This window comes from Delphinus delphis, chromosome 15 (assembly GCF_949987515.2).
Source record: "Delphinus delphis chromosome 15, mDelDel1.2, whole genome shotgun sequence".
Taxonomy (NCBI): Eukaryota; Metazoa; Chordata; class Mammalia; order Artiodactyla; family Delphinidae; genus Delphinus; species Delphinus delphis.
Window position 1 is genome coordinate 61777724 of NC_082697.1, and position 26378 is coordinate 61804101.

General features: G+C 40.7%; 1 pseudogene; it reads right to left on the reverse strand.

Annotated features, from left to right (window-relative positions):
• Nucleotides 1–1452: 1452 nt before the first annotated feature.
• The window catches only part of LOC132437675 (transforming protein RhoA pseudogene), a 29910-nt pseudogene continuing 4984 nt past the window's right edge, over nucleotides 1453–26378 (reverse strand).

Below are 26378 nucleotides of genomic sequence, written 5' to 3' on the forward strand. Positions count from 1 at the left end.
ATGATAAGCGCTCAACACAGTTTTTTAGAAAACTGCCTTTATTTGATTAGTAGTTGAAAAAAATTAACAGATACAGAGAAACAGTTTAGTCAGCTGGAGAGACGATAGACACTGAATGCCCCCCAAGAGAAATGAACAGGAGGAAACGTGAAAGGGTGAGGAAAAGAGGCATTGTGAACCAGAGCCCGACCCCGCCACCCGGGTGAGGCAGGTTATAGCACCTTCTGAAATGTTTAAGTGCCTCAGGCATGAAACCGAATTCCAATTTACTTAGCCCAGCCCAGGGCCAGGGGTACTGGGACGTGTGGGGCGGAATGAGACACATTCCAGAGGGTGAGACGGCCATCTTTGACTAGAGAAACTGACAGAACGGGAATTTTTTTAATGAATTTTTCATCTGACTTTATTTTCAAATACACTTTCTTTAAAAAAAAAAAGACACTTTAAGCAGGGATGACAAATATCAGTACTAGGAAATCCAGTTATACAAAAAGAAAAAAAAATACTACATCTAGTCTGGGGTAGATACATTTATTTGGGGTAATGTACATTCAGTGACACTAATTACACAGTAACTATAAGGTAACTAACATGAAACCATGGAACTGTAACTTTGCCACAGCTTCATGGACTTGGGCCTTTCTGGCTGAGCACATCAAAAACGGGATGCCTACCCCAGAGCTAGGCCAGTGAAATCTGTTAAGGAGTAAAGCTCTGCAGCGGTGACTCACCAGAATACCTTGCAGCTGACAGATAATAGGCAGGACATGTTAGTTATAAAGCAGTTATAACCACTGTATAGTTATTGTCATGGTCTGAACGTGGGTTGGAAAAGAATTTCCAGACATAAGGCAGAATGTAAAGAAGATAGAATTTATTATGGGGAAGGGTCACTGCCAGAACAGCAGGCTGACTTCCTAGTAGTCTGGGAGACTCAAGCCGGAACATGTGCTATTGATCAGTTTTTATGGCCAGAAAACAAAGGAATGGTCCGAGGTGAAAATTTCGTTTACTGATTGGTCGAGGGACATATACTTTCCTTCTATAGGGTGGGAGTGGGACAGGGCAGATGCCTTTCCTTATTTGGGACAGGTCCCGCTGCCCAGGTGGGCATCGCCCAGGTGGGCTCAGGAATTTCATAACCATCACAACATGGTGGAGAGGGCGAGTAAGAGTCCGGTAGGGGGTGTAATGCTGACACTTTTTCAGGCAGGGTTGTCCTTTGTCCTTGAAGTACCATTGTCCTTGGAGCACCACAGTTATAACTTGAATTAGTGCCTGGTGTGTCAGATGGGAGAGCAGAGGGCTGTTAGAGCTATGTCAGAGGAACCCTGGCAGGCCAGATGGTTTGGGCATCATTGATAATCATGGTTGACTTCTAAACACTGATAGCAAGATGACTTCTGATATGTAATCTTAGATAAATTATAGATAAATGAAAAAGGCCACTAATCAGCCACTAAGATTAATAAATAGCTCTTCGAAATTTACCGCATGAGGGCTGTGCTTTGCAGCACAGTTTCCCAAGATGAAGCACCCAGATTTTTCCTTCCTATATCTGGCTTGCAGAGCTGCTCTCATGCCCATTTCAAAAACCTCTCTCACTTCATCTTTGGGCTTTGATGCACACCCCATCTACCCCAAAGCTCCAATTCTGTTTGCCATATTTCTGTCCTCCTCTAGTTTTCCTGGCTCCTGCCTTATCTTGGTTAGCTCCCACCTTCTGCTCTCATCCTTCCAAAGATCCTTCTTCTCCCAAGCAGGATAATGGGACAGAAATGACTACTGGAGTCCATTTTTCTGGGATGTTTTCTGATGAATGTCTGATGTTTCCTGATAAATGTCCCTTTATCAGGGCTCTCAGTGGAGAAACACATCAGTATAACATCAGCATCCAGATAGGCAAGGGACCTCAGGTGATCTCTTCCTGCCCACCTGTGTTCCACAAAGCCAATTCTGCCTGTTCTCCATCCACCTCGATATCTGCCACGTAGTTTTCAAACACCACGTGTACACACACCTTTGGGAACTGGCCCTTGCTACACACAGTGACAGAGCACACTGGCCAATGGGGAAGACAGCAATTAATCAAATATTTAATTACAAACTGAATAGGTACTACAATAAAAAAAAAATACAGAGGCAACAGGAGACCTGCCCTGGAATGGAGAGGTGGTTAGGGAAAGGTTCTGGCTCAGAAGCTCTGTAACAAACTATCCTAAAACCTAGTGACTTAAACCAACAACAGTCATGTATGTTGCCCACAAATCTGCAATTTGGGCAGAATTCAACCTGGACAGCAAGTCTGGGCTCCACTTGGTGTCATCTGGGGCAACTTGACTGGGATTGGAGAGTAAATTAATTTACGTTAATTTGAGAAACTGCTCCAGAGAAGCATGGTTTCCAGCACAGTTTTATATCTTGTCAGAACAAAGAACATTAAATAAGTCAGGGATACATTTCAAGGGAAAAAAAGAAAACACACAGGTCAGCATGTATACCGCAAGTCAGCATGACCTTGGCACCTGGGAAGGGAGTCTTATCATCAAAGGAGGACCAGCATTGGCATCCAGGAAGAGAAGCATTTAATCTTTATTTTTAACATGGACATTTTTTCTTTTGGTCAATGTGTCCTTTTCTCTGATAATTAAAGCAGATGTACAATGTATGTTTGCTGGGCCACAAACAGGCTATTTTAGTTAGCATAAAATTCAAGTTAACTCATGTATAAGCCAGAATGACTTCCCTATATCTCAATATGTGAAAATTTCTTTTATTACTGTCTCTGTAGATATTCATAATCTGGACATTTCATATAAGTGGAGGCATACAAAACGTGGCCTTCTGTGTCCGGCTTCTGTCACTTGACGTTATCAAGGTTCTGGAGGCTTCTCTCAAAGATGGCTCACTCACCTGGCCTGTAAGTTGGTGCTGGTTGACAGCTGGGAATTCAGTCAGGGATTTGGGTTAGGGATCCTAGCTCCTCTCCATCGGGGCCCTTTTGTGGGCTACTTGGACTTCCTAATGGCATGGTGGCTGGGTTCTAAGAGTGAACATCCTAAGAGAATCAGGCAGAAGCTTTTCACATTTTATGACCTAGATTTGAAAGTCACATAGTGTCACTTTGATGTTTGTCTCAAGCTCACCTGGATTCAAGGGAAAGGAACACAGACCACACTTCTCAATGGGCAGAGTGTCAAAACACCTTGTAAGAAGAGTGTACCATGGGAGATATAACTGTGGCCATATTTGGATAATAACTGCCACAGCTTCCCTGAGGACGTGTGACGTTTGACCTGAAAGCTGAAAGATAAGTAGGTGTTAACTAGGCACTGTGGTGGAAGAGCATTCCAGGAACGTGGAACAGCATTTAGAAAGGCCCTGAGGTGGAGCAATGAGCACATTTGAGGAAGTGAAAGCAGGTCCAAGTAACAGGAGCAGAGAGGAGAGACACAAAGTGAATGTGAAGGGGCTGACGGTGGAGGACTTTTTCTGTCATGTGCTTTAAATGGCTTGTTTCTGCTCAGGTTCTCTTGTCAATTCTTCCAGAATAGACAGCACCCTAGAGTACCACTTGGGGACAGTTACTCCCCCACCGGCCCCTTTCAGTGGGGCTGCAAGAGTGGACATAGACCCAGTTCTCACCATTTAGGACATTCCACACACTCCCATCAGCTTCAGTGATTGGTTCAGGAATGGACACATGACCCAAGCAAGGCCAATGAGCCTCAAACCCAAGACACCCCTGCAGCTACTGGACAAGGGATGCACTCTTTCTCTGGGGGTTGCCAGGCAGGATATAGTTGGAAGTGCTGGGTGTCATCTTTGACTCTGAGTGAGAAGAACCTGACTGAGAATGACACTGTTAACCTAAAATCAGCCAGTTTTACCAGCAAAATGTGTTTATTTGGGAAAAGCGAAGAACTGCAACTCAAGACGTGCAATCTATGGCAAACCACAGGCACGTCCGGAAAACAAAGGGAGACTGCTTTTATAGGAAAAAGGAGGGGTGGGGAGTTGGGCGGTGCTGTTCTAAATGAAAGTTCATTGGAGGAAAGTAGGTGGCGATGGCTTCTCATTGGCTGAGCTGCAATGTTTCCCATTGGCTGGGCAGTTGCTGAGGGAGGAGAAATTCTTCCTTTGGGCTAGTAAGGTAGTTGCGCTTCCTATTTGGGAGTGCAATTTTCCCTTTTCCCTGTGTGGCGTGGAAGTGAAGGTCAGTGCATGCAAATGAAGGTCAGTGCCTGCAAATGATGATGAGTGTTAATGTATGAGACTTTCCTCTGCTGGCCGGTCCTGGCTCTAACTTTAGTGAGGTTTCCTTTATTAATTTTCAACGGGAACAAAGAGAAAAGCAGTACCAAGTGATAGAGACTGTGGAGCTCCTGGACCATGATTAAAGCGAAATTTACCACTTGCCATTTTAGGTACATGAGTCGATAAATTTTGGTTTAAGCTGATTTTAATTTTCGTCACTTGCAACCAAGAGTCCTGTTTAAATTCACCGTTAGGATTTTGGTTATCCTGATGCTTATCCTTCCTGAATTGTTCCAGCACTTCATTTGGCCTCTTCCTGAATTTTTTTTGTGTGTTTGTGATCAATAAATTTTTTTATTGCTTCTCAGTCTAAATGTCAAGTTAAATTTGTTTGAGATTCAAACAAATTCTATAGAACATTTAAGAACATTTGTACATAACATTTATAAATTTTGCTTCTTGAATAAAAATAATATGTAATAAAGCCAATTGTCTTGTTGGTCAATGATTAATCAAATAGAAAATACATGACAGTTTATGGGACAGTTTAAAATGTCCAAATATTATGCCCCTGGAGGATTTGTCTAGATTAAAGATCTCCCTCAGTCCTTTTCAGGGGACAGATGGATCTTGGGCATATTTGGGCAGGTTCTTTTAGAGTATGCTAGAGGAACATGTCAAATCAGCAGCTATCTGTCTGATTTATTTTTACTCCCTCCTTACCTCCTCCACTAAAACAAAACAAAAAACCCTCCTGATTGATGAGACTTTTTAAAATTGAAGTATAGTTGATTTACAATGTTGTGTTAGTTTCAGGTATACAGCACAGTGATTCTGTTATACATATACAATATATCTATTCTTTTTCAGATTCTTTTCGCTTATAGGTTATTACAAAATGTTGCATATAGTTCCTTGTGCTATACAGTAGGTCCTTGTTGGTTATCGATTTAAATATAGTAATGTATATATGTTAATCCCAAACTCCTGATTTATTCTTCCCCCACTTTCCCCTTTAACCATAAATTTGTTTTCTATGTCTTTGGGTCTGTTTTGTATATAAGTTCATTTGTATCTTTTTTTTTTTTTTGGATTCCACATATAAGCGATATCATATGATATTTGTCTTCTCTCTGGCTTACTTCACTTAGTGTGATAATCTCTAGGTCCATCCATGTTGCTGCAAATGGCATTATTTCATTCTTTTTATGGCTGAGTAATATTCCATTGTGTATATATCCCATATCTTCTTTATCCATTCATCTGTCGATGGACATTCAGGTTGCTTCCATGTCTTGGCTATTGTAAATACTGCTGCAATGAACATTGGGGTACAGATGAGACTATTTTTTAATGCAAATCAAGCTGTCTTATTGGTAAGAAAATTTAATGTTAAACATAACTGAATATCCAGACATTGGCAGTTTTAAAAGCTACTATGCCTGTGGCCCTGGCTCCTTTTCCTTATATTCCCATGATTGCCCCAGGGCTGCCACTAGTATACATGGAGGCCTTAAGCAAATTAGAGAAAAGGGCCCTATGGAAGAACAACTTTTAGAAAAAATTATCTCTTTCCATGGGAAGACTCAACCACATACCAAGAAGAACAGAGGCTGAAATTCAGCCCCCAACTACCTATCCAGTGGGAAGCATTTAGTCAGAGCACAGTGCAAAATAGCATGCAAGTAACCTTCACATCCCCTCCTCCATAGATGGGCATCATTTTTTAAGTGTTGTTGAGATGACCCAAGCTGTTCTGGGTATCACGTTCAAGCATTACAATGGTCAGAGGAGAAAAGAGAACAACTTCCAGAATGTCTCCCAGCAAACTGGGAAGAACTTTCCCAGAAACACTTAGCAAAGCTCTCCTTATATTCCATTAGTCTGAACTGGATCACACTTTCTAATCATTTTTTAATTTATTGAGGTAAAATTCACATAACTTAAAAAATCACGATTTCAAAGTGTACAAATCAGTGGCTTTTAGCACAATCACAGTGTTGTACAATCATCACCACTATCCACTCCAGAGAATTTTCATTGTACCCATTAAGCTGTCACTCCCCATTCCCCCCTTCTCCCAGAACCTCAGGCCCTGACAACCACTAATCTACTTTCTATCTCCATGGATTTACTTATTCTGGACATTTCGTGTATGTAAATGGATTCATACAATATGTGGCCTTTTATACCTGGGTTCTTTCAAAAAGCTTGGTTTCAAGGTTCATCCAAGTTGTAGCATGTATCAGTATTTAATTCCTTTTTATGGCTGAATAATATTCTGTTATATGGATAGACAAAATATGATTTACCCAGTCATCAGTTGGTAAACATTTGGGTCATTTCCACTTTTGGACTATTATGAATAATGCTACTGTGAACATTTGTGTACAAGTTAATGTTAAAACACCTGTTTTCAATTCTCAGGCAAATATGGAGTCATGGGATTGTTGGGCCATATGGTAATTCTCTGGTTCCCTTTTTGAGGAACTGTTAAACAGTTTTATTGATTGACTGATTGATTGACTGACTGTGCTGTGCTGCTTGTGGAATTCTAGTTCCCTGACCAGGGATTGAACCCAGGCCCTGGGTAGTGAGAACGCAGAGTCCTAATCACTGAACTTCCAGGGGGTTCCCTGTCAAACTGTTTTCCATAGAGACTGCATTATACATTTCCATCAACAATGTATATGTGTTCCAATTTCACATCCTTGTCAAAGAGGATGTTATTTTCCATTCGTTTTCTATTATAGTCATCCCAGTGTCTATGAGGAGACATTTCATTACAATTTTTATTTGCATTTTCCTGGTGATTAATGATGGTAAGCCTCTTTTCATGTGCTCGTTAGCCATTTGAATATCTTCTTTGGAGAAATGTCTATTTAAACACTTGGCTCATTTTTGTTTTTTGAATTTTATTTTATTTATTTTTTTATACAGCAGGTTCTTATTAGTTATCCATTTTATGCATATTAGTGTGTATATGTCAATCCCAATCTCCCAATTCATCACACCACCACCACCCCACCACCGGCCGCTTTCCCCGCTTGGTGTCCATACGTTTGTTCTCTACATCTGTGTCTCTACCTTGGCTCATTTTTGAATTGAGTTCTTTGCTTTTTTGTTGTTGAGTTGTAAAAGTTTTTTTTAACATATTCTAGATACTAGAGCCTTGTCAAATATGGGATTTGCAAATATTTTCTCCCATTCTGTGGGTTGTCTTCTCACTCTTTTGATAGTATCCTTTGATGTACAAATGTTTTTACTTTTCATGAAGTCTAATTCACCTATTTTTGTTGTTGTTGCTGCTTCTGCCTTTGGTGTCATATTTAAGAAACCATTGTCAAATCCAAGATCATTAAGATTTGCCTCTAGGTTTTCTTGTAAGTATTTTATAGTTTTCACTCTTATATTTGGTTTGTTGATCCACTTTTTTCACATACACACACACACACATATATGTACATATATATTCTTTTTCATATTAGTTTCCATTATGGTTTATTACAGAATATGTAGTTCCCTGTGCTTTACAGTAGGACCTTGTTTATCTATTTTATATACAGTAGTTTGTATCTGCTAATCCCAAACTCCTGATTTATCCCTCCCCCACTCCCTTTCCCTTTTGGTAAACATAAATTTGTTTTCTATGTCTATGTGTCTGATTCTGTTTTTTCTTTTTTTTTCGGCTGTGCCACACGGCTTGTGGGATCTTAGTTCCCTGACCAGGGATCAAACCCTGGCCATAGCAGTGGCAATGCTGAGTCTCAACCACTGGACCACCAGGGAATTCCCTCTTTCTGTTTTATAAATAAGTGCATTTGTATCATATTTTAGATTCCACATATAAATGATATCATATGGTATTTGTCTTTCTTTTCTGACTTACTTCCCTTAGCATGATAATCTCTAGGTCCATTCATGTTGCTGCAAACGGCATCATTTCATTCTTTTTATGACTGAGTAGTAGTCCATTGTACATATGTACCACATTTTCTTTATCCATTCATCTGTCAGTGGACATTTAGGTTGTTTCCATATCTTGGCTATTGCAAATAGTGAACACTAGGGTGCATTTTCTTTTCAAATTATGGTTTTCTCCAGATATATGCCCAGGAGTGGGAATTGCTGGATCATATGGCAACTCTACTTTTAGTTTTCCATAGTGGCTGCACTAACTTTACATTCCCACCAACTGTTGGTCCACTTTGAGTTAATTTTTGTGTATGATGTAACTTCAAGGTCCAACTTCCTTCTTTTGCATGTGAATATCCACTTGTTCCAGGACCAGCTGTTGAAGAAATGTTTCCCTAATCAACTGACCATAGATGTATGAGTTTATTTCCAGACTCTCAACTCATATTTAATTTCAATTTCATTGATTCAATCAATTTCATTGATCTATATGTCTATCCTTATGCCAGTACCACAATCTGTGGTTATCGTAGCTTTTAGTAATTAAAAAAAAATTTTTTTTTTTTTAAATTTGGCCATGTCACGCAGCTTGCAAGATCTTAGTTCCCCGACCAGGGATTGAACCCAAGCCCTGGCAGTGAAAGTGCTGAGTCCTAACCACTGGACCACCAGGGAATTTCCAGTAAGTTTTAAAATCACGAAGCATGCATCTTCCAACTTTGTTCTTTTCCCAGATCATTCTGGCTTTTCATGGTCCCTTGCCCTTGCAATACCATATAAGTTTTAGGTATGGCTTTTCCATGCCTACAAAAAAGGACATTGGGATTTTTACGGGGATGGCATTAAATCTATAGATTGTTTTTGTGCAATATTGCCATCTTAACAATATTAAGTCTTCCAATCCATAGAAACACAATGTCTTTCTATTTATTTAGGTCTTCTTTAATTTCTTTCAGCAATGCTTTGTAATTATTAGGGCCAGGAATGAGACAACTAGTGACAGCCCCTATACCCCAGAGCCCACTGAAATTATTCAAACTAGCCAATCCTAAACTGCCTACTCTACCTTTCCCATTCCTTCCCTTTGAAACTCCAATGAAGGCTCTTGTCCACATTTCCTCCTTATGCCTCTACCGGCTGACCAGTTCTTGTGTTTCCCTTTGTGACCCCTGCCACAATGTGGCATGCTCCCTTTCCTTGGGATCTGAAGGTATAATAAACTGTCTTTCAAAGGCCGTCATCTCCTAATCTGTTGGCCTCACCATGCCTGAATAATAATGAAACCTATATTTAAAAACATTCAAATATTGATACAATGTTGAATAAAGGTAGCAAAAGTAACATCCTTGTCTTGTTCCTGACCTTAGGGGGAAAGCTTTAAGTCTTTCATCATTGTTTGTGATATGGGTTTCTTATATATGCCCCTTATCATGTTGAAAAAGTCCCAGTTGTTGGAGTACTTTTAGCATAAAAGGGTGTTAGAGTTTATCAAATGCTTTTTTCTCCATCAATTAAGATGTTCATGTGGTTTCCATTCCCCCTTTTGTTTTATTAATTTGGTGTATGACATTATTTGATTTTTTAAAATGTGGAATCACCTTTGCATTCCTGGGATAAATCTCATTTGATCATTATGTAGAATCCATGTATATGCTGTTGGAGTCGCTAGTATTTTGATGAGGATTTTTGCCTCTATATCCATAAGAGACATTGAGCTGTAGTTTTCTTGTGATGTCTTTGTCTGGCTGTGGTATCAGGGTAACGCTGGCTTCATAGAAGGAATTAGGAAGTATTACCCTCTCCTATTTTTTTAAAGGTTTAAGGGGATTGGTATTACTTCTCTTTTACTGCATATTTTTCAGTTATTTTCTTAGTGGTTCCCTGGGAATTATAATTAATGCTTAATTTATAACAATCTAGTTAGAATTAATACCAACTTAGCTTTAATATTATACAAAATTTTTACTGCTACATAGCTCCATTCTTCCCTCTGTGTTGTTATTGGCACAAATTACATCTTTTTCACCGTGTGCCCATGAATATAGATTTGTAATTATTGTTTTATGTTATTGTCTTTTAAATCACATAGCAAAAATGAAGAGTAACAAGCCCAAAATACATTAATACTGACTTGCATATTTATCTATGTAGTTACCTTTACCAGTGTTATTTATTTTTCCATGTAGATTTGAATTACTGTCTAGTGTCCTTTTATTTCAGCCTGAAGAACTCCTTGCAGCATTTATTGCGTGTCAGGTCTACCAGCAATGATCTCTCCCAGTTTTTGAAGTCCCTTTGAGTATATCTAAAATAGTTGACTTGGGACTTCCCTGGTGGCACAGTGGTTAGGAATCCGCCTGCCAATGCAGGGCACATGGGTTCGAGCCCTGGTCCGGGAAGATCCCACATGCTGCAGAGCAACTAAGCCCGTGTGCCACAATTACTGAGCCTGCACTCTAGAGCCTGCAAGCCACAACTACTGAGCATACGTGCCACAACTACTGAAGCCCACGCACCCAGAGCCGGTGCTCCACAACAAGAGAAGCTACCACAATGAGAAGCCCGTGCACCGCAGCGAAGAGTAGCCCCTGCTCGCTGCAACTAGAGAAAGCCCGCGCGGAGCAACAAAGACCCAACACAGCCAAAAATAAAATAAATAAATAGAATAGTTGACTTAAAGTCTTTGTTTAGATATTCTGTTTTTTTAAAAAATGTATATAGTTGGCTTTGTTTTGTTTCTCAGTTCAGGATTCAATCAAGACTATGTGCTATATTTAGTTGTTATATCTTTTTTTTTTTTTTTTTTGCGGTACGCGGGCCTCTCGCTGCCGTGGCCTCTCCCGTTGCGGAGCACAGGCTCCACACGCGCAGGCTCAGCGGCCATGGCTCACGGGCCCAGCCGCTCCGCGGCATGTGGGATCTTCCCAGACCGGAGCACGAACCCGTGTCCCCTGCGTCGGCAGGCGGACTCTCAACCACTGCACCACCAGGGAAGCCCATAATTGTTATATCTTTTTAATATCTTTCAGTCCAGAATGATTCCTCCACCTTTTTCTTTTTTTTTAATGATATTGGCTTTTTAGGAGAGCCAACGTCAGATGTCTAATAGAATGTCCTATTTGATATTTGTCTCATTGTTCCCTCATAATTGGATCCAGGTTAAACATTTTTCGCAAGATGATACATAAGTAACGTGTATGTACAGTCTTTCCAGGGCAATGATGTTGGAATGAATTGGTTCCAAACATTTTTGGTTGTGATGTCACTTTGGTCAGTATTCAAATTTCCAGAAGAAAGAATCTAATTGGCCAGGTTGGTTCACATGCCCATTCCTTGGCCAGAGAGGGAAGGCATTTTGACTGACAGTCTCATCAAGAATGTTCTCAGTGAGGAGTAGGTAGCTCAGCAAAAGAAAACTAAGATGCCGTTGAAGCAGGGGGAATGGATGCTGAGTAGGAAAAAATGACGAATATCCACTATCCCTCTATCTTTCAGTGGTCTCAGCCATTTACTTGACTTCTACTGTTTACTCTATCAAATTCTCAGAATGAAAGCTGACTTCTCTCTCCATTTCCACACCATGTTTACAGCTGTCTGCTCAGAGCCTCTACTTGCATGTCCTAAGGGCATCTAAAGTAAAACTTAATGTCTTCTCCACCTGCCCCTACTCAACCAGCAGAGGAGCTGAATTATCTACAGCTCGATCACTGCCCCCCCCAGAAACCAAAACCCAAATTCATGACTCAGTGTGCCTAGTCCTGTGGTTTGTACTTCTGTCGCGTCTTTTATAGCCTTTCTCTCTTTCATTCCCACATGTATCATCCGAGACTATGCCCAAAGTGTTGTCTGGAATTACAAGTAACAAGGAAGAAACAGCTTTTCAGGTTAAACACATTCAGGGAGCATTGGGGGGACACAAATTTATTTATCACAGAACTTCTCAGAGCCTTGAATGAGCCAATGTGATTTTTAAAGAATAGATATTCTTTTCTTTTTATTTTGCAAAATAATTCAATTTATGGAAAAAATCTCAAGAATAGCACAATGAACTTCCCAATATTTGTTACCTGGATATATTAATTGTTAACATTTTCTTACATTCTCTCCTCCCTTTCTCTCTTTCTTTCCCTCTTTCTCTCTCATATCTATATCTATACCTATCTCTAAACCTATATCTCTATCTATCTATGAGAGAGAGGATTATTTATATATATGTACATATATATATACACATATATCCTCAATATATATACTATCTATATATATAGATAGTATATGGTTCAGCAGTAATAACATATATAATTATATCTATCTGTATCTATATATAATTATTGCTGAAACATTTGAGAATAAGTTGCATACATACATAAATACTTCACTTTGTATTTCCTAAGAATAAAAACATCTCATTGTTTCATAAATAGTCCATATGTTTCATAAATAGTCCATATGTCCATAAATCCATATGATAAGAAAATTCTTATCTCCCACATCAGAGGACAGCTATACAATTTGGGAAGTGCTAGTTTACATTATTTCTTTAGGCTCTAAACTCAGTGGTTCCCAAACCTGGCTGCCCATTACTGCCATCATTATTACCGAACAGTAAATGCTTATTGTATACAGATGTAAACATTTCACATGAATGTACTCATTTAATCTTCATAGTAACTCTAAATAATAAGTATTATCATCTCTAGTTTGTACATGAGAAAACTGGGTTACAGAGAGGTTGCCCAGGATGCACAGCTGGTAAGAAACAGAGCTGGCATTTATAGCCAGAATCTGAAGGGTATAATACACTTCTCCCAATGATTCTGTTGGGCAAACAGGTTAACTACTCCTCTATGATAGGAAGGCTTTTTGCCTCCTTCTCCTCCAAATTCCAGTTGCTAGATGAATTTACACAAAACACATCTTCTTCTGTTGCTTGTGAGTTAAGGAAATTGTCATTCAATGGAGTGGTTAAGAACCAGGACTTGGAAGTCAGTTCTGGATTTTCATCTTGGCTCTACCCTTAACCAGCTCCATGGTTTTGAGCTGGGCACCTCACTGGACAGTGAGGGTCGGATCAGAGGAGGAGGTATGGCCAACACTCGGGAAAGGGCTTGGCGATCAATCCATGGCAGCTAATAATTGTGGTTATTATTATTGGTGGTGGTGCTGTGTTATAAACCCCTCAGCCACAAATGGGTAAATTATCAACCAATCTTTGTCTCTGTTTCCTCACCTATAGAGTTGGGCTGTTAATATATTGTCTTCTAGGAGTGTTGTGGGGGTTAGAGAGAGGATGTAGTGTTTCGAATGCTGCCAGGCACATAGTGAGTATACAATGAATGTTGGTTATTACTATTATTTATTATTTTCTTTATCACTATGCTCCTGACAAAAGGTTCTACTTAGAACAGCTTGAATATGCTCCATTGTTAGCTGCTTCTGTGTGTTTTTCTTTGCTGTGCTCTCTGCCTGGGACACCATCCCCATTTCCCTGTGTCAAAACCCCAATTGTGTCTCCTCCTGTCCCACCAGCAGTGTCCTTGGTGCCAGGGAAGCCTTTCCTTATCCCCCCATTAGGACTTTATTCATCTCGTGGGATACTTATTTCCAGCTTTGTATAGAAATCTCTTGTCTCTTCTCCCCTTGAAGGAGCCCCTTTCCCTACTTCAGGTAACATCTAAACCAGAGCAGACCCCATAACCTGTTACCCTAAAGAGACCAGAGCCATTTTTAGAAGGTGCTAGATAAAAGCCTGCTTGGAGTCAGGGAAAAAAACCCATAGATCCCTTTGGTACTTCCCATCTGTCTGTTGCCAAGACTCAGAATAAATGCACTGATAGGGACTGACTCCTACCGTTTAAGGGGCTACTGCTGAGTAACCTCCTGTCTAGGGAGAGACCTTACCATACCAAGAGCTTCCTCATTGCCTAATGGGGGCCCTCCGGGGCTTTATCAAGGACAAGGGAGCTGGGGAGCCTCCTCCACCCAGTGAAACTGATAGAAAGAAATACAATGGGCAGATGGATTGCTACAAAGGCAGGTGGGCAAACAAGACACACAGGCAAGAACCTTCCCTGGCATGAGATGTTTCAACTGCTTTCTGGGGAGGCAGGTAAAAAACAGTCACCAGAGTCCAAGCCCTTCCACTCTTCATTTGCAAACTTTTAGGCATCTTCCTTAGATAAGCATTTTGGGGGCTCTTTCTAATTCCTGGGGACTGAAATAAACAACAGCTACTGTCCTTCAAAGGTGTTACCTGGATGCCAGGCCCTTCAAAGGTGTTCTCCCAGTGACTCCTCAGAGTGGCGGGTGTCCCATCCAGCTTCGAGCCTTTCTCTAATGTTCCCTTCTCAGTGAGGTCTACCCGGGACACCCTACTGAAAACTGCAACCCGCCCCCACCTCCACTCCGCATCCCTGTGTTCTCAGTACGACCCTCACCACCTTCTAATGTGCAGTTTGATTTACTTATTAAACAGGTTTATTGTCTGATTTTCCTCCCATACTCCACAAGGGGGACAACCACAGGGTGGGGCTGGGGGGGTCTTTGCCACTTAGGCTCATTTGGGCATCCCTAGGGCCTACAACAGAGCCTGGATCGTTAATACCATGTATGATCTATGAATCGTTTATCATCATTCATTTATTTTCCTTTTCAAAAATATTGTTTAGTTTTATATTGAAGTATAGTTGACAATAATTACAATGTCAAATAATGGTCCATAATTAATTGACAATAATTTACAATGTTGTATTAGTTTCATCATTCATTTAACCCGTCCCCTTCTGATGAACACTTGGCTGTTGTAAACCTTCTGCTATTATAAACACACTGCAGTAAACATCCTTGGGCAAATATCTTTGCACATTTGTGCATTTATATCATAGTAGAGATTCTTCCATATAGAAGTGCTAAGTCAAAAGTTATGGAAAGTCTCAGTAGATACTGCCAATAGCTCTTCCAAAAAGACTGTTTCCAGTTAGACTCCCACTAGGAGTGCATGAGAAGGCTCGCTAAGGATTGGTGAAATTGGGGTGGGGGTGGGGAGGATCCCGACTCATCTACACTTGCTGAACCTCTAATATCTGCAAGTGTAGAATCTTAATGTTAAAGGGACGTAAAGATTCATCTCGTTCTCCTCCAACTCCCTTCCCAAGGCAGTAATCCTCTCCAACACAGCTTTGTTCTTAATTCTTTCCTTGTCAGGGACAGAGGTCAAACTTCCTTCGTATGGTTTTCAGGATAAATTGCTACTGACAGGTGACTGGGTCAAAATCTGCTTTCCTATAACCCCACCCCACCTATCCCGGCTCCATTCTCAGGAGCCACAAAAAACTGGGCTAATCCTTTTTCCATGTGACAGCTCTTAAAATATTTGAAGACTGTATCAAATCTCCTCTAAGACTTCTTCCAGGGTAAACCTCCCCAGCTCCAGCCAGATACACCCCCTGGATATGACAGTGTTGACCTGGGGACCCTTTAGGTTAGTGGCCAAGCGTAAAAGCTTTAGGGTTCCCCAGGCTTAAGTTCAAGTCCCTGTTCCCACACTTTCCAGCTGTCTGACCTTGGCTAAGTCACTTTTCAGACTTTAGTTTCTTCCCTTGAATAAATTATATAACAATAGTGCCCACCTTATAAGGTTGCTGGCTGGGACACATTCTTACACACACACACATACACACGCACACACACACACACACACACAAATCTAAAACTATATTTTATGATGGTGTTGGTATAAAGACAAATATAATAAAGGCAGGGTTATATTTATTTATTTTTCTTCTGATTCCAAAAGAATTAAAACATTTTCCTGGGGACTTCAACGTACCGTGGCCTTAGACTGTGCCTTCTGTAACTGATGGATACATGGGCTCTGGTAACTGGGGGAGTGAAAAAGAGAAAATAGGCCAAGTATATAAAGTTCTTACCACAGGGCCTGGATCTTTGTAACTTAATAAATGATGATCACAAATTTAAAAAGGACTGTGCAGAGAACAGAGTGTGACACTGAGAACGTTTCCCAAAGACCTCTTTATCGGTGCCTGTGGGCTTTGCAGACCCAGCTTCTGAACACAAGTAACACAGCCTGTGCCTTCTCACCTTGCCCGCAAGAGTCTCGTGAGAGAGTTGGTAAAAAAGATCCAGAGTCTATGGCATTTATGTTGAGAAAAGAGGTGTCTTATCTGCTCAGACTTCTATAACAAAATACCACAGACTGGGTTCGATCCCTGGTCTGCTAAACAACAGAAATTGATTTCTCACAGTGCAGGAGGCTGGGAAGTTCAAGATCAAGGTGCCAGCACGGTCACCTTCTGGTGAGGGTCCTCTTCCTGGTTGATAGCTGGTGCCTTCTCGCCGCGTCCTTACATGGTGGAAGGGGCAAAGGAGCTCTCTGGGTTCTCTTTTAATCTTTTGTTTTGTTTTGTTTTTTGTTTTGGCCGTGCCACGCGGCATGTGGGATCTTAGTTCCCCGACCAGGGATCGAACCCGCACCGTCTGCAGTGGAAGCACAGAGTCTTAGCCACTGGACTGCCAGGGAAGTCCCAAAGCTAATCTTTTTGTTTGTTTTGTTTTTGTTTTGGGGTCTCTTTTATAAAGGCATTAATCTCATTCATGAGAACTCCATCCTCATGACCTCATCATCTCTCAAAGACCCCACCTCCTAATACTATCACATTGGGGATTTGAATTTCAACATGGATTTGAGGGGGGTGGGGGGACACAAACACTCAGGCTGTACCAAGAGGAAATACACATTTCTTCAAAAGAAACCTCTTCAAAAGAGGGTCAAAAAAATCCATGGACTAGTAGAAGATATTTGAAATATATGTAAATGGCAAAGCATTTATACCTAGACTAAATAGAGCTCCCTGAAATCATTAAGAAAAAGACAGTTGATAGAAAAATGGCAAAAGACTTTAAGAAGCCCTTGCAAAAAGGAAGAAATCGATATGGCTAATGAAAAAAAAAGTACTCAGCTTCATTTGTAATCAGGGAAATGCAAATTGAAACCACAATGAGATACCACTGCATACTCTACCTACAGCACTTTTTCTGGATACATGTTATATTTTACCATTAGCATGTGTTTTTAAAATGTATACAATCACAAGGTAAACAAAAAATTGCAAAAAACCAAATAAGTGAAAATTCTCCCTACCACTGGACCTCCAAACCCCTCCCTCCAAATACGTCCTGTTACTAATAGCTGGTGAGGCCTTTCAGAGACTGTGCTTGCCGTAGCATCTATGCATAAGCAGCCACCTTTCCTCACATAATTAGTGCCATACTTAGATCAGTTAGGGTTTGAACAGGGAAGCAGAACCAGTATGAGTCCTTACAACTCATAATAAGGGATTTATTATTGAGATTAAGTCTTATAAAACTGTGGACGCTGGTGGGGAATTCAATGGGCCTAAAGTTGCTGGAGATCAGCAAGGCCAGCAGTTGCGGGGTGGGCAGAAGCTAGACATGAATTGGAAAGAAGGAAGGCAAACTACAACCCATATCTGTTTCTGACGTTGTCCTTTTTATTACAGTCATTCTGGTGTGTATAATGTGGTATCACATTGTGATTTGCTGAAATATTTTAAAGTAAGTTACAGAGATCATGACATTTCACCTTAAATACTCCAGTATACCACTCTAAAAAATTATCACTTCTGTCAGTTCAGAAAGTTTTTTTTTTAATTATTATTTCTTGATAATTTTCTCTCCTTTATTTTCCCAGTTTTATTTTTCTCAAATTCTTATTATTTGGATATTGGATCTTCCGTTGTGGTCTTCTAATGTTCTTTATTTCCTCTTCTCTCTGGAAGACTTCTTCAATTTTTTTCTTCCTCTTGTTTCATTGAATATTTTTTACTTCTTAGTTTCTTGATTTCCAAGAGCTTGTTGTTGTTGTTGTTCCCTGAATATTCCTTTTAAAAGATATCTTGTTCTTGGGACTTCCCTCGTGGTGCAGTGGTTGAGAGTCCACCTGCCGATGCAGGGGACATGGGCCAGTGAGCCATGGCCGCTGAGCCTGCGCGTCCAGAGCCTGTGCTCCGCAACAGGAGAGGCCACAACAGTGAGAGGCCCGCGTACCACAAAAAAAAAAAAAAAAAAAGATATCTTGTTCTTTACAACTTAAATTTATACAGTGCTGTATATCAATTACATCTTAACACTAGAAAGAAAAATAAATAAATACATTTTAATTAAAAAAAAAGATAGCCTGTTCGGTTCCAGGAATGCTATATCATCTATTATCTCTCTAAGATGTTTATGGCAGATTTTTAGAAGTTTACTTCATTCCTCTCATTGTCACTGTTTCTCCAAATCCCATTTTCCTGCTTGTTTTGGAGTTGTCTTTCATAATAAAAGCTTTTCTCAGATGACTGGAGTCTTTGGCTGGTAAAATGTGTGTACACATATATTGACAGCATCACTGTTCACAGTAGGCAAAAGATGGAAACGGTCCAAATGTTCAACTGATGAATGGCTAAACAATGTGTGGTATATCCATACAATGAACTATTACTCAGCCATTGAAAGGAATGAAATGCAGGTACTTGCTACAATGTGGATGAACCTCAAAAATATTATGCTAAGTGAAAGAAGCCAGACAAAAGGTCACATAATGTATGATTCCGTTTACAAATTCCATTTGACGATTTTCATTATTCATGGTAGATATGTTCTACAGCGTCTCTGGGAACACTTAGTTATTGAATACGGAATCGCTTCTTCTAGGGAAATACAGTTCCTGTGAACCTCTGTTCACAACATTTTCATGAACCAATCAACACATAATCTTGATTTATATGTGCTTCTGTTGAAAGAAATCTTATTTAGGGAATTCCCTGGCAGTCCAAGTTAGGACTCCGTGCTTTCATGGCCGAGAGCTCAGGTTCAATCCCTGGTCGGGGAACTAAGATCCTGCAAGCCGTGCGGCGCAGCCAAAAATAAAAAAAAATTTTTTTAATTCTTATTTAATACATATTGTTGGTTCATTAACATTGAACTCACGGCCAACAGCACTAAAACTCATGCATGAACAAAGCTTACCTAACACATGTAGTTTCTTGGAACACTAGCCAGCACTTCAGCACTATACCTGGGACTATTTTAAACAGCGAAATCACAAACAAAAGGCACGAAAATGCAAAATGTGGCACAAAATATACCATGAACACTTGTTTAGAGTATGAGAGCTGAAATAAGAAGGGTGTTGCCTCCTTCATCCTCAGCTGGGAACATGCATGTAGAGCAAGTCAAATTTGTTGCTGCTCCACCAATGACCAGGAAAGTCCACAACTATCAATTTTTTTTTAGGATTTATTTTTACGTATTTATTTATTTTGGCTGTGCCGGGTCTTAGTTGTGGCTCATGGGATCTTTGTTGCAGCATGCGGACTTCTTAGTTGCAGCATGTGGACTTCTTAGTTGAGGCATGCAGACTCATTTACGGCATGCAGGATCTAGTTCTTCAACCAAGGATGGAACCTGGGCCCCCTGCATTGGGAGCACGGAGTCTTACCCACTGGACCACCAGGGAAGTCTCTTGATTTTGAAATTACAAATAAGTTAAAGTTAATGTAGTAAGACAGAAATATGGAATCCACATATAATGAGGATTACCTGCATACAGAATAATCCAGAATAGTCAATCCCTAGGGACAGAATTCAGATGAATGCTTGCAGAGACGGGCGGGGGAGAGGGGCCTGGGAAGCAATTGCTTATGTGTATGGGTTTCCTTTTGGGATGATGATAACGACTTGAAGCTAAATAGAGTTGGTGGTTACACAACATTGAGAATGTACTAAATACCAGTGAATTGTTCATTTTGAAATGGTGACTTTTATGTTATATGAATTTCATCCAAAAAAAAATTGACGTATCACTCTAAGCAGGACTCTGAACCTCTCTTTTCCCTTTGGTGTGGTGATTATCCACCTTCAGATCATGGCTGCTCCAAGAAACTGAGTGAAGACAACCCACAAGAACATAAAACTTGAGCAAACAATACACTAACATTGTTTTAAACTACTGAGATTTAGGGATTTTTGTTACTGCAGCATAACTGAGCCTGTGTTGATTATTTCAGAGGTCTAAGCCTGACTGTCATCATTGTGGGAGCCAAGTGGGGTTGGGAGCTTGGAAATCTCACCATTTCTAGACACCCTCTCACTTCATCCTCCTGTTTTCAGTTTCATGACTCACTCCATCCTCTACTCTGCCCCTTCCCAAATCTAGACTCTCTAAAACTTCCTGTCTTATGCTGTGGCTGGGAAAGATAGAGTCACCTCCTCTATAGGGTGGAAGAATCCACCCTCTCCTTATACTGACTTCCACACAGTTCTTCAGCTTTTGGTCCCAACTCACCCCAGCCTCCATATATGATGGGCATTTTCAGTTTCTCAGATTCCTCTGGTTTGTCCACTGGGGATTAGCTTAGTTCTTGGCCTCCGTCTCTGTGTTTGGCTAATTCACTTCCCACCTGTTTTCTATCTTCTGAAATTTTGTCAACATTCTTCATCTAATGTTGTTTCCTCTCCTATTCTCCTTTTCCTCATTAGTTTAACCTTCCTTATTCCTCAGTGGTCATTTCAGGGAGGTTATGGGAGGGAGCAGGGAGAAAATGTGTTTAATTTGTCATGACTTACTGGGGTCATGAGTGTTTTCCTGTTCATCAGCTATAGACCAGCATAACCGTTTCTGGTGGGTGTGTAGCCTCCCATTATAGGGACGTATCCTCCCACAAAGGATATTTGGCGACGTCTGGAGACATTTTTGGTTGTCACAATGGGTTTTGGGATGAGGGGGCTACTGGCATCTAATGCGTAGTGGACAGGGATGCAGTCAAACATCCTACGATGCTCAGGACAGCCCCACAACAAAGAATTATCTGGACCAAATGTCAGTAGGACATTGAGAAACTCAGAAGTTGAGAAACTCTGTTCTAAAGGGTTCCTATTGTCTTCAGGATAAAATTCAGACTCCACAGCACGGCCTACAACACCCCAGCCTACATTTCCTGCACTCCCCCTGGCTCACCATGCTCCAGCCACAGCATCTTCTTTCTGTTCCTGGAACACACCAAGCTTGTTTCTGCCACAGGACCTTTGCTTGCTGTTTCCTCAGCCTGAATCTCTCTTTCCTGGGTTTTCTGGTTGCTGACATCCTCACTTCAGGTCTCAGTTCAAATGTCACTTCCTTTGTGAGACCCTGACCAACCCAACTTCCCCTCTCCCCCCACCCCCACCCTCATCCTTATCCAAGGAACAGTCTATTATATTTATTGTACTCTTCAAAGTATCAACTCCTGAAACTGGCTGTTTTTCTTCCTTTGTTTATATTTGTTTATTACTATGATATCTCATGAGAGCAGGGACCTGTCAGTCTTGATCTTGAGCATTTTGCCTGCACATGGTTTCTGCTCAGGAGATGGACAAAAGGTCTTGTTTAGTGATCTTCAAGTATTTTACTTGTGTTTCTTCTTAAATAATTTCTAAGAACTCTGTACGCCTTGCATATTTTTAACTTGACATCTAAAATTTTTTTTTAATAAATTTATTTATTTATGGCTGTGTGGGGTCTTCATTGCTGTGCACGGGCTTTCTCTAGTTGTGGCGAGTGGGGGCTACTCTTCATTGCGGTGCATGGGCTTCTCATTGCGGTGGCTTCTCTTGTGGTGGAGCACGGGCTCTACGCACACGAGCCTCAGTAGTTGTGGCGCGCAGGCTTAGTTGCTCTGCGGCATGTGCGATATTCCCGGACCAGGGCTTGAACCCGTGTCCCCTGCATTGGCAGGTGGATTTTTAACCACTGCCCAACCAGGGAAGTCCCTAAAATTTGTTTATTGTAAGTTTAAATAGTTGCAGTCTTAATTTCCTAGTTATTATAAATATTGATATTTTAGAATGTAATTTTACTTCATACTTTTAAATATACCTATCATCATTTATTTTTAAAAATCCATGAACATAATCACACACCATCATGGAAATAAATGGAAAATCTTGTAGGGAAAAAAAAAAGAACAGGCTTTTAACAACTGGAAGTTTAATTTTACCGTTTTTTTCTCCTTGAACTTGTATTTCCATTCTATTTCTCCCACAGACTTCTATTCTAATACTGATATAATATGTGAAAAGTTTTAAAATTAACCACCAGATCATACTTCTCTGCAACGAAATGCTTGTAAGTTATGTTAATATATATGTGTATATATATATTAACATCCGGTTTCCCTAAGACTCTAATTTTGAAGAGAATCGTGTGTTCATAAGGCTCTAAGTTTTAAATGGATAATTAATAAGAACATGCTGCATAAAAAAAATAAATAAAATTAAAATTTAAAAAAAGGCTCTAAGTGTTAAAATTTTTCTCTAAACTATCATTACAATTATTATTTGAATATAATTGATCAAAACAACATAAATATACCACATTATGATCAGTAATTGTTATACATTGAAAAGTATGTTTTATCTAAATGAGTCTTTTAATAAGATGGATGGGCTAGTTATTTTTTGGTGTTTTTTGGGGGTTGTCCATCTGTCTGTGGATAAATATTATTTATTGCTGGAATGGGATAGAGTTTAGAAGAAGCTCTATTCTTTTTTTTTTTTTTGCTTTTATAAAGTAAATACTGAGAAATGTTTTTCACATAAACAGGAGACTGGAATGGAAATTTTGTCACAGCCAAGTAATTCAAGGTCACCCATGTTTTTAAAAAAATATTTATTTATTTATTTGGTTGCACCGGGTCTCAGTTGCGGCAGGTGGGCTCCTTAGTTGTGGCATGTGAACTCTTAGTTGCGGCATGTGGGATCTAGTTCCCTGACCAGTGATCGAACCCGGGCATCCTGCATTGGGAGCGTGGAGTCTTATCCACTGTACCACCAGGGAAGTCCCCAAGGTCACCCATGTTTGGATGCCTATTTGCTACACATCACATTATGATTCATTACCAGAAATTATTTGTAATAATCTATTATCCAACAAGTCTTGCAGTGCCTCCTTCATGTTGGTTGGAAGCAAATAGGAAATCATCCGAATTGCAAAAGGATTTGTTACCCAGTCCTTAGGGTCATTGCCTTTCCTAGCCACACACTATTATGTTTATGCTTTTGTTCGGCATCCAGGTTTTTACACCACAGCACAACATGCCTTAAATAAGTTTCAAGATGACTGAGAAGCATTTGCCTTACTTTCACAAAGTGGAGGAAGGACAGTTGTGAAGGCAGGAACACCTTGGACGCAGGCCCTTTCTCAGGCATCTTAGTTCTAGGAGAGAGAACACACAGAAGCTGAGATCTAAACAGATTCTCTTTCTCCTCTATTGAGATATAATTTCATAAAGGTATGTTTTATACAGATATAGTTTAATAAAATGCACCCATTTGAAGTATCCACTTTGATGATGGGTTCTGACATGTATACACCTAATTTCCACTGCATTCAAGACATGGAAAATTTCCATCATTCCAGAAAGTTCCCTCATATTCCCTTGCAGTCAATCCCCCCTCACCCAGTAGCTCCTATTCTGGGAAGAATGTATACTAACCTGAATCCAATCAAGCCTTTAGATCTAACGTTTACAGAAAATACAGGGGACAGAGGAACGCAGTAAACCATGCCAATGAAGAAACAAAAAAGGAGAAATCCAGAATGTGGGGTATTCTACAGTATAATTGTCTTGCTCTCCTCAACAGGACAATGTTTTATATATATATGAGAGTGGGGAGTATTCTAGATTAAAAGACACTTAAGAGATGAAACTACTAAATGTAGTACATGATCCTTAATTGTAGGAAAGTAAAAATTGGATCGGACTGAGAGATCCAAAACTCAGCCAGGCTGGGGTAACAGACATAATAAAGCTGGCTGCAAAGTTAACAGAAAATAGTATTTCTTCCAAGGACACTCATAGATTTAAAGTGCCACAGTACCCCCCCTCTTTGAGTGACCACTACTTTCTTACTCACTGAGAAACTTTGTTCTCTAAAATGATAGAAAATTTGCAGTTTGAAATTCTATGAGTACCAATGACATGCCTTTCTCTCTCCTGGAACTCAGACGCTGAGAAGCTGCCTTGAGTTCCAAGCCAGACACAGAGCTTCAGATAATGGTGTTCTGAATACAGTGGTCCACAATTATTGAACGCTGTAGTTTCGCAAAAACAGGACCCTGGGTCCACTTGGCAGTCTAGGCTGATATTAGCCCTTTTACTCCTCGACCTCTTTGAGCATATCAAACCCTGCTTCCCAGCTGCTAGCCCTGCTTCTGCCCCTCCCTGCCCAGCCCATGGTCTTGTCAACTGACAAAAAATGAACAGCCTAAAAGCTGAGATTATTAAATTATTAAAAAATTATGTTTTATTGTATGGACTTTCTGAGGACTCAAACCTGGGAGGCAGCCTCTCCAGATAGCTCTGAGGGCCTGCTCCGAAGAGGCAAGGGAGGAGCCAGGATATACAGGAGTTTTTGCAACAAAAGCCAGGTAGTTGGATCATCACAAGGTTACTGTTAATCAAAGAAAGCCAGGCATCTCAAGTCGATGAATTTAGTGCTTCTCTATGCATGGGAAGATGCAAGAATCTGAGCTCATTGAAATCATTCCTTTGATAGGCACCTTAACTATCCAGGGCCAGTATCCTGCTTTTCTCCACCCTGAATCCTCTCAGGGTGCACAGTTGGAGGTGGCTGCAGGGGCTGATGGCTTGATGGCCACAACATCCTTTGTTTACTGATATGGCAGGTGACATTCTTCATCACAGTCTATTTTTCACCCAGCAGCCCAAGGGATGCTGATAAACTCAAGTCACACCAGCTCCTCTGCTCAATTCCCTCCCGTGACCTCCTGCTTCACTCCAAGGATAACCAAGTCGTCGCTGGGGCCGACGAGGCCCTATGTGAACTGGCTGCATCTCCATTCCAACCCCCCTGGGTTCTCTGCTCTTCCCCAAGCTTGGCTGTCTTGCCTCAGCCCAGGCCTTTGATTTAGTACTCCCCCAAAATCCACTCTCACTCCGTACATTTACTTAAATGCCACCTCCTTGGCCTGTCTTCCCTGATCACTGAGTCTAGATATCCACCCTCCTGACCCATACTGTACATTTTTCTTCTCAGCATTTAACTATCCTAAGTCATCTATATTAAACTCTGTCCTATTTATCTTGTAAACAGGTAAATCGCTTTCTCTCTCCCACTAGAATCTCAGCTCCACCAGAAGTGTGGGCAGGGGATTTTGGTATGTTTTGCTCCCTGATGTAGGCCAAACTCCTAGACCAGAGGTCAGTACAATTTTTCAGGTAAAGAGCAAGGCAGTAAACATTTTAGGCTTTTTGGTCACGCGGTCTCTGTTGCAACTACCCAGTTCTGAGGTTGTAGCATGAAAACAGCCTTGAAAAATACATAAAAGGGGACTTCCCTGCTGGTGCAGCAGTTTAGAATCCACCTGTCAATGCAGGGGACACGGGTTCGAGCCCTGGTCTAGGAAAATCCCACATGCCTCGGAACAAGTAAGCCCATGCGCCACAACTACTGAGCCTGAGCTCTAGAGCCCATGAGCCACAACTAGAGAAAGCCCGCACACAGGAACAAAGACCCAACGCAGCCAAAAAAAAAAAAAAAAAAAGAAAGAATTCCATAGAGCATTAAAAAATAAAATACATAAAAGGACATGTGGGACTGTGTTCCAATAAAACTTTATTTATACAAACAGGTGGCTGGTAGTAGTTTGCCATCTCCTGCCCAGAACACAGTTTGGCAATAAATATTTGCTGATTTAATTGTGAAGGAAGATAAAGTCATGCTCTTATTCTAGGAGGAAGAAGAACCAATTAAAAAATTTCAGGGACTTCCCTAGTGGTCCAGTGGCTGAGACTCTGCACTCTCAATGCAGGAGTCGGGGTTCGACCCCTGGTCAGGGAACTAGATCCCGCAGGCCACAGCTAAATATCCCACATGCCACAACTAAAGATCCCATGTTCTGCAGCTAAGACCCGATGCAGCCAGATAAATAAATAAATAAAAAGAATTTGAGGGTCTGGCAGGAATAATTGGGGAAAGGAAGGGTAAAAGACAATTTAAAAAAAAGTTCAGCTCGTGTTAGAGCAGGGGTGAGATGAGGGGATGGTGGCTACTCGAGGTAAATGAAGTAGGGAAGCCTCTCTAAGGAGATGGCATTCGAGCTTAGGCTGGGCGAGCAGGGAGCC